Below are 11,074 nucleotides of genomic sequence, written 5' to 3' on the forward strand. Positions count from 1 at the left end.
CAAATGGTTCACACAACAAGCCACATGGATTAATGAACAAGTACAACTGTTTTAACACAACGAGTCACAAGGACTAATGAACAAGGACAAATGGTTCACACAACGAGTCACATTTACTAATAATAAACAAGGACAAATGGTTTACACAACGAGTCACATTTACTAATAAACAAGGACAAATGGTTCACACAACGAGTTACAAGGACTAATGAACAAGGACAAATAGTTTACACAACGAGTCACAAGGACTAATGAACAAGAACAAATGGTTCACCCAACGAGTCACATGGACTAATGAACAAGTACAATTGTTTAACGCAATGAGTCACAAGGACAAATGAACAAGGACAAATGGTTCACACAACGAGTCACATGGACTAATGAACAATTACAATTGTTTAACACAACGAGTCACAAGGACAAATGAACAAGGAAAAATGGTTCATACAATGAGTCATATTTACTAATAAAAAAGGAAAAATGAGTCACACAACGAGTCACAAGGGCTAATGAACAAGGACAAATTGTTCACACAACGAGCCACATAGACTAATGAACAAGTACAATTGTTTTAACACAACGAGTCACAAGGACTAATGAACAGAGACAAATGGTTTACACAACGAGTCACAAGGACTAATGAACAAGTACAATTGTTTTAACACAACGAGTCACTAGGACTAATGAACAAGGACAAATGGTTCACACAACGAGTCACATTTACTAATAATAAACAAGGACAAATGGTCCACACAACGAGTCACAAGGATTAAAAAACAAGGAAAAATGGTTCACACAACGAGTCACATTTACTAATTAAAAAGGACAAATGATTCACACAACGAGTCACAAGGGCAAATGAACAAGGACAAATGGTTCACACAACAAGCCACATAGATTAATGAACAAGTACAATTGTTTTAACACAACGAGTCACAAGGACTAATGAACAAGGACAAATGGTTCACACAACGAGTCACATTTACTAATAATAAACAAGGATAAATGTTTCACACAATGAGTCACAAGTGCTAAAGAAAAAGGATAAATGGTTCACACAACGAGTCACATTTACTAATAAACAAGGACAAATGCTTCACACAACGAGTCACAAGGTCTAATGAACAAGGACAAATGGTTCACACCACGAGTCACATGTACTAATGAACAAGTACAATTGTTTAACACAACGAGTCACAAGGAGAAATGAACAAGGACAAATGGTTCACACAACGAGTCACATTTACTAGTAAACAAGGACAAATGGTTCACACAACGAGTCGCAAGGGCTAATGAACAAGGACAAATGGTTCACACAAAGAGTCACATGGACTAATGAACAAGTACAATTGTTTTAACACAACGAGTCACAAGGACTAATGAACAAAGACAAATGGTTTACACAACGAGTCACAAGGACTAATGAACAAGGACAAATGGTTCACACAACGAGTCACATGGACTAATGAACAAGTACAATTGTTTAACACAACGAGTCGAAAGGACTAATGAACAAGGACAAATGGTTGACACAACGAGACACATGGACTAATGAACAAGTACAATTGTTTAACACAACGAGTCACAAGGACTAATGAACAAGGACAAATGGTTTACACAACGAGTCACATGGACTAATGAACAATTACAATTGTTTAACAAAACGAGTCACAAGGACAAATGAACAAGGACAAATGGTTCACACAACGAGTCACATTTACAAACAAGGACAAATGGTTCACACAACGAGTCACAAGGGCTAATGAACAAGGACAAATGGTTCACACAAAGAGTCACATGGACTAATGAACAAGTACAATTGTTTTAACACAATGAGTCACAAGGACTAATGAACAAGGACAAATGGTTTACACAACGAGTCACAAGGGCAAATGAACAAGGACAAATGGTTCGAGAATGAGTCACATAGACTAATGAACAAGTACAATTGTTTAACACAACGAGTCATAAGGACAAATGAACAAGGACAAATGGTTCACACAACGAGTCACATTTACAAACAAGGACAAATGGTTCACACAACGAGTCGCACGGGCTAATGAACAAGGACAAATGGTTCACACAAAGAGTCACATGGACTAATGAACAAGTACAATTGTTTTAACACAACGAGTCACAAGGACTAATGAACAAGGACAAATGGTTTACACAACGAGTCACAAGGGCAAATGAACAAGGACAAATGGTTCACAGAATGAGTCACATAGACTAATGAACAAGTACAATTGTTTAACACAACGAGTCATAAGGACAAATGAACAAGGACAAATGGTTCACACAACGAGTCACATTTACAAACAAGGACAAATGGTTCACACAACGAGTCGCACGGGCTAATGAACAAGGACAAATGGTTCACACAAAGAGTCACATGGACTAATGAACAAGTACAATTGTTTTAACACAACGAGTCACAAGGACTAATGAACAAGGACAAATGGTTTACACAACGAGTCACAAGGACTAATGAACAAGGACAAATGGTTCACACAACTAGTCACATGGACTAATAAACAAGTACAATTGTTTAACACAAAGAGTCGAAAGGACTAATGAACAAGGACAAATGGTTGACACAACGAGACACATGGACTAATGAACAAGTACAATTGTTTAACACAACGAGTCACAAGGACTAATGAACAAGGACAAATGGTTTACACAACGAGTCACATGGACTAATGAACAATTACAATTGTTTAACAAAACGAGTCACAAGGACAAATGAACAAGGACAAATGGTTCACACAACGAGTCACATTTACAAACAAGGACAAATGGTTCACACAACGAGTCGCAAGGGCTAATGAACAAGGACAAATGGTTCAGACAAAGAGTCACATGGACTAATGAACAAGTACAATTGTTTAACGCAACGAGTCACAAGGACAAATGAATAAGGACAAATGGTTCACACAACGAGTCACATGGACTAATGAACAATTACAATTGTTTAACACAACGAGTCAGAAGGACAAATGAACAAGGAAAAATGGTTCACACAATGAGTCATATTTACTAATAAAAAAGGAAAAATGAGTCACACAACGAGTCACAAGGGCTAATGAACAAGGACAAATTGTTCACACAACGAGCCACATAGACTAATGAACAAGTACAATTGTTTTAACACAACGAGTCACAAGGACTAATGAACAGAGACAAATGGTTTACACAACGAGTCACAAGGACTAATGAACAAGTACAATTGTTTTAACACAACGAGTCACTAGGACTAATGAACAAGGACAAATGGTTCACACAACGAGTCACATTTACTAATAATAAACAAGGACAAATGGTTCACACAACGAGTCACAAGGACTAAAAAACAAGGAAAAATGGTTCACACAACGAGTCACATTTACTAATTAAAAAGGACAAATGGTTCACACAACTAGTCACAAGGGCTAATGAACAAGGACAAATGGTTCACACAACAAGCCACATGGATTAATGAACAAGTACAACTGTTTTAACACAACGAGTCACAAGGACTAATGAACAAGGACAAATGGTTCACACAACGAGTCACATTTACTAATAATAAACAAGGACAAATGGTTTACACAACGAGTCACATTTACTAATAAACAAGGACAAATGGTTCACACAACGAGTTACAAGGACTAATGAACAAGGACAAATAGTTTACACAACGAGTCACAAGGACTAATGAACAAGGACAAATGGTTCACACAACGAGTCACATTTACTAATAAAAAAAGACAAATGATTCACACAACGAGTCACAAGGGCAAATGAAACAGGACAAATGGTTCACACAACAAGCCACATAGATTAATGAACAAGTACAATTGTTTTAACACAACGAGTCACAAGGACTAATGAACAAGGACAAATGGTTCACACAACGAGTCACATTTACTAATAATAAACAAGGATAAATGTTTCACACAATGAGTCACAAGGACTAAAGAACAAGGATAAATGGTTCACACAACGAGTCACATTTACTAATAAACAAGGACAAATGCTTCACACAACGAGTCACAAGGTCTAATGAACAAGGACAAATGGTTCACACCACGAGTCACATGTACTAATGAACAAGTACAATTGTTTAACACAACGAGTCACAAGGAGAAATGAACAAGGACAAATGGTTCACACAACGAGTCACATTTACAAACAAGGACAAATGGTTCACACAACGAGTCGCACGGGCTAATGAACAAGGACAAATGGTTCACACCACGAGTCACATGTACTAATGAACAAGTACAATTGTTTAACACAACGAGTCACAAGGAGAAATGAACAAGGACAAATGGTTCACACAACGAGTCACATTTACTAGTAAACAAGGACAAATGGTTCACACAACGAGTCGCAAGGGCTAATGAACAAGGACAAATGGTTCACACAAAGAGTCACATGGACTAATGAACAAGTACAATTGTTTTAACACAACGAGTCACAAGGACTAATGAACAGAGACAAATGGTTTACACAACGAGTCACAAGGACTAATGAACAAGTACAATTGTTTTAACACAACGAGTCACTAGGACTAATGAACAAGGACAAATGGTTCACACAACGAGTCACATTTACTAATAATAAACAAGGACAAATGGTCCACACAACGAGTCACAAGGATTAAAAAACAAGGAAAAATGGTTCACACAACGAGTCACATTTACTAATTAAAAAGGACAAATGGTTCACACAACTAGTCACAAGGACTAATGAACAACGAAAAATGGTTCACACAACGAGTCACATTTATTAATAAAAAAGGACAAATGAGTCACACAGCGAGTCACAAGGGCTAATGAACAAGGACAAATTGTTCACACAACGAGCCACTTAGACTAATGAACAAGTACAATTGTTTTAACACAACGAGTCACAAGGACTAATGAACAAGGACAAATGGTTTACACAACGAGTCACAAGAACTATTGAACAAGTACAATTGTTTAACACAACAAGTCACAAGGACGAATGAACAAGGACAAATGGTTCGAACAACGAGTAACATTTACTAATAAACAAGGACAAATGGTTCACACAACGAGTCGCAAGAGCTAATGAACAAGGACAAATGGTTCACACAGCGAGTCACATGGACTAATGAACAAGTACAATTGTTTTAACACAACGAGTCACAAGGACTAATGAACAAGGACAAATGGTTTACACAATGAGTCACAAGGACTAATGAACAAGGACAAATGGTTCACACAACGAGTCAGATGGACTAATGAACAAGTACAATTGTTTAACACAACGAGTCGGAAGGACTAATGAACAAAGACAAATAGTTGACACAACGAGACACATGGACTAATGAACAAGTACAATTCTTTAACACAACGAGTCACAAGGACTAATGAACAAGGACAAATGGTTCACACAACGAGTCACATGGACTAATGAACAATTACAATTGTTTAACACAACGAGTCACAAGGACAAATGAACAAGGAAAAATGGTTCACACAACGAGTCACATTTACTAATAAAAAAGGACAAATGGTTCACACAACGAGTCACAAGGGCTAATGAACAAGGACAAATGGTTCACACAACGAGTCGCAAGGGCTAATGAACAAGGACAAATGGTTCAGACAAAGAGTCACATGGACTAATGAACAAGTACAATTGTTTAACGCAACGAGTCACAAGGACAAATGAATAAGGACAAATGGTTCACACAACGAGTCACATGGACTAATGAACAATTACAATTGTTTAACACAACGAGTCAGAAGGACAAATGAACAAGGAAAAATGGTTCACACAATGAGTCATATTTACTAATAAAAAAGGAAAAATGAGTCACACAACGAGTCACAAGGGCTAATGAACAAGGACAAATTGTTCACACAACGAGCCACATAGACTAATGAACAAGTACAATTGTTTTAACACAACGAGTCACAAGGACTAATGAACAGAGACAAATGGTTTACACAACGAGTCACAAGGACTAATGAACAAGTACAATTGTTTTAACACAACGAGTCACTAGGACTAATGAACAAGGACAAATGGTTCACACAACGAGTCACATTTACTAATAATAAACAAGGACAAATGGTTCACACAACGAGTCACAAGGACTAAAAAACAAGGAAAAATGGTTCACACAACGAGTCACATTTACTAATTAAAAAGGACAAATGGTTCACACAACGAGTCACAAGGGCTAATGAACAAGGACAAATGGTTCACACAACAAGCCACATGGATTAATGAACAAGTACAACTGTTTTAACACAACGAGTCACAAGGACTAATGAACAAGGACAAATGGTTCACACAACGAGTCACATTTACTAATAATAAACAAGGACAAATGGTTTACACAACGAGTCACATTTACTAATAAACAAGGACAAATGGTTCACACAACGAGTTACAAGGACTAATGAACAAGGACAAATAGTTTACACAACGAGTCACAAGGACTAATGAACAAGGACAAATGGTTCACACAACGAGTCACATTTACTAATAAAAAAGACAAATGATTCACACAACGAGTCACAAGGGCAAATGAAACAGGACAAATGGTTCACACAACAAGCCACATAGATTAATGAACAAGTACAATTGTTTTAACACAACGAGTCACAAGGACTAATGAACAAGGACAAATGGTTCACACAACGAGTCACATTTACTAATAATAAACAAGGATAAATGTTTCACACAATGAGTCACAAGGACTAAAGAACAAGGATAAATGGTTCACACAACGAGTCACATTTACTAATAAACAAGGACAAATGCTTCACACAACGAGTCACAAGGTCTAATGAACAAGGACAAATGGTTCACACCACGAGTCACATGTACTAATGAACAAGTACAATTGTTTAACACAACGAGTCACAAGGAGAAATGAACAAGGACAAATGGTTCACACAACGAGTCACATTTACAAACAAGGACAAATGGTTCACACAACGAGTCGCACGGGCTAATGAACAAGGACAAATGGTTCACACCACGAGTCACATGTACTAATGAACAAGTACAATTGTTTAACACAACGAGTCACAAGGAGAAATGAACAAGGACAAATGGTTCACACAACGAGTCACATTTACTAGTAAACAAGGACAAATGGTTCACACAACGAGTCGCAAGGGCTAATGAACAAGGACAAATGGTTCACACAAAGAGTCACATGGACTAATGAACAAGTACAATTGTTTTAACACAACGAGTCACAAGGACTAATGAACAGAGACAAATGGTTTACACAACGAGTCACAAGGACTAATGAACAAGTACAATTGTTTTAACACAACGAGTCACTAGGACTAATGAACAAGGACAAATGGTTCACACAACGAGTCACATTTACTAATAATAAACAAGGACAAATGGTCCACACAACGAGTCACAAGGATTAAAAAACAAGGAAAAATGGTTCACACAACGAGTCACATTTACTAATTAAAAAGGACAAATGGTTCACACAACTAGTCACAAGGACTAATGAACAACGAAAAATGGTTCACACAACGAGTCACATTTATTAATAAAAAAGGACAAATGAGTCACACAGCGAGTCACAAGGGCTAATGAACAAGGACAAATTGTTCACACAACGAGCCACTTAGACTAATGAACAAGTACAATTGTTTTAACACAACGAGTCACAAGGACTAATGAACAAGGACAAATGGTTTACACAACGAGTCACAAGAACTATTGAACAAGTACAATTGTTTAACACAACAAGTCACAAGGACGAATGAACAAGGACAAATGGTTCGAACAACGAGTAACATTTACTAATAAACAAGGACAAATGGTTCACACAACGAGTCGCAAGAGCTAATGAACAAGGACAAATGGTTCACACAGCGAGTCACATGGACTAATGAACAAGTACAATTGTTTTAACACAACGAGTCACAAGGACTAATGAACAAGGACAAATGGTTTACACAATGAGTCACAAGGACTAATGAACAAGGACAAATGGTTCACACAACGAGTCAGATGGACTAATGAACAAGTACAATTGTTTAACACAACGAGTCGGAAGGACTAATGAACAAAGACAAATAGTTGACACAACGAGACACATGGACTAATGAACAAGTACAATTCTTTAACACAACGAGTCACAAGGACTAATGAACAAGGACAAATGGTTCACACAACGAGTCACATGGACTAATGAACAATTACAATTGTTTAACACAACGAGTCACAAGGACAAATGAACAAGGAAAAATGGTTCACACAACGAGTCACATTTACTAATAAAAAAGGACAAATGGTTCACACAACGAGTCACAAGGGCTAATGAACAAGGATAAATTGTTCACACAACGAGTCACATAGACTAATGAACAAGTACAATTATTTTGCACAACGAGTCACAAGGACTAATGAAAAAGAACAAATGGTTCACCCAACGAGTCACATGGACTAATGAACAAGTACAATTGTTTAACGCAATGAGTCACAAGGACAAATGAACAAGGACAAATGGTTCACACAACGAGTCACATGGACTAATGAACAATTACAATTGTTTAACACAACGAGTCACAAGGACAAATGAACAAGGAAAAATGGTTCATACAATGAGTCATATTTACTAATAAAAAAGGAAAAATGAGTCACACAACGAGTCACAAGGGCTAATGAACAAGGACAAATTGTTCACACAACGAGCCACATAGACTAATGAACAAGTACAATTGTTTTAACACAACGAGTCACAAGGACTAATGAACAGAGACAAATGGTTTACACAACGAGTCACAAGGACTAATGAACAAGTACAATTGTTTTAACACAACGAGTCACTAGGACTAATGAACAAGGACAAATGGTTCACACAACGAGTAACATTTACTAATAATAAACAAGGACAAATGGTCCACACAACGAGTCACAAGGATTAAAAAACAAGGAAAAATGGTTCACACAACGAGTCACATTTACTAATTAAAAAGGACAAATGGTTCACACAACTAGTCACAAGGGCTAATGAACAAGGACAAATGGTTCACACAACAAGCCACATGGATTAATGAACAAGTACAACTGTTTTAACACAACGAGTCACAAGGACTAATGAACAAGGACAAATGGTTCACACAACGAGTCACATTTACTAATAATAAACAAGGACAAATGGTTTACACAACGAGTCACATTTACTAATAAACAAGGACAAATGGTTCACACAACGAGTTACAAGGACTAATGAACAAGGACAAATAGTTTACACAACGAGTCACAAGGACTAACGAACAAGGACAAATGGTTCACACAACGAGTCACATTTACTAATAAAAAAAGACAAATGATTCACACAACGAGTCACAAGGGCAAATGAACAAGGACAAATGGTTCACACAACAAGCCACATAGATTAATGAACAAGTACAATTGTTTTAACACAACGAGTCACAAGGACTAATGAACAAGGACAAATGGTTCACACAACGAGGCACATTTACTAATAAACAAGGACAAATGCTTCACACAACGAGTCACAAGGTCTAATGAACAAGGACAAATGGTTCACACCACGAGTCACATGTACTAATGAACAAGTACAATTGTTTAACACAACGAGTCACAAGGAGAAATGAACAAGGACAAATGGTTCACACAACGAGTCACATTTACTAGTAAACAAGGACAAATGGTTCACACAACGAGTCGCAAGGGCTAATGAACAAGGACAAATGGTTCACACAAAGAGTCACATGGACTAATGAACAAGTACAATTGTTTTAACACAACGAGTCACAAGGACTAATGAACAAGGACAAATGGTTTACACAACGAGTCACAAGGACTAATGAACAAGGACAAATGGTTCACACAACGAGTCACATGGACTAATGAACAAGTACAATTGTTTAACACAACGAGTCGAAAGGACTAATGAACAAGGACAAATGGTTGACACAACGAGACACATGGACTAATGAACAAGTACAATTCTTTAACACAACGAGTCACAAGGACTAATGAACAAGGACAAATGGTTTACACAACGAGTCACATGGACTAATGAACAATTACAATTGTTTAACAAAACGAGTCACAAGGACAAATGAACAAGGACAAATGGTTCACACAACGAGTCACATTTACAAACAAGGACAAATGGTTCACACAACGAGTCACAAGGGCTAATGAACAAGGACAAATGGTTCACACAAAGAGTCACATGGACTAATGAACAAGTACAATTGTTTTAACACAATGAGTCACAAGGACTAATGAACAAGGACAAATGGTTTACACAACGAGTCACAAGGGCAAATGAACAAGGACAAATGGTTCACAGAATGAGTCACATAGACTAATGAACAAGTACAATTGTTTAACACAACGAGTCATAAGGACAAATGAACAAGGACAAATGGTTCACACAACGAGTCACATTTACAAACAAGGACAAATGGTTCACACAACGAGTCGCACGGGCTAATGAACAAGGACAAATGGTTCACACAAAGAGTCACATGGACTAATGAACAAGTACAATTGTTTTAACACAACGAGTCACAAGGACTAATGAACAAGGACAAATGGTTTACACAACGAGTCACAAGGACTAATGAACAAGGACAAATGGTTCACACAACTAGTCACATGGACTAATGAACAAGTACAATTGTTTAACACAACGAGTCGAAAGGACTAATGAACAAGGACAAATGGTTGACACAACGAGACACATGGACTAATGAACAAGTACAATTGTTTAACACAACGAGTCACAAGGACTAATGAACAAGGACAAACGGTTTACACAACGAGTCACATGGACTAATGAACAATTACAATTGTTTAACAAAACGAGTCACAAGGATAAATGAACAAGGACAAATGGTTCACACAACGAGTCACATTTACAAACAAGGACAAATGGTTCACACAACGAGTCACAAGGGCTAATGAACAAGGACAAATGGTTCACACAAAGAGTCACATGGACTAATGAACAAGTACAATTGTTTTAACACAATGAGTCACAAGGACTAATGAACAAGGACAAATGGTTTACACAACGAGTCACAAGGGCAAA

The sequence above is a fragment of the Silene latifolia genome, chromosome 9, assembly GCF_048544455.1.
Source record: "Silene latifolia isolate original U9 population chromosome 9, ASM4854445v1, whole genome shotgun sequence".
NCBI lineage: Eukaryota > Viridiplantae > Streptophyta > Magnoliopsida > Caryophyllales > Caryophyllaceae > Silene > Silene latifolia.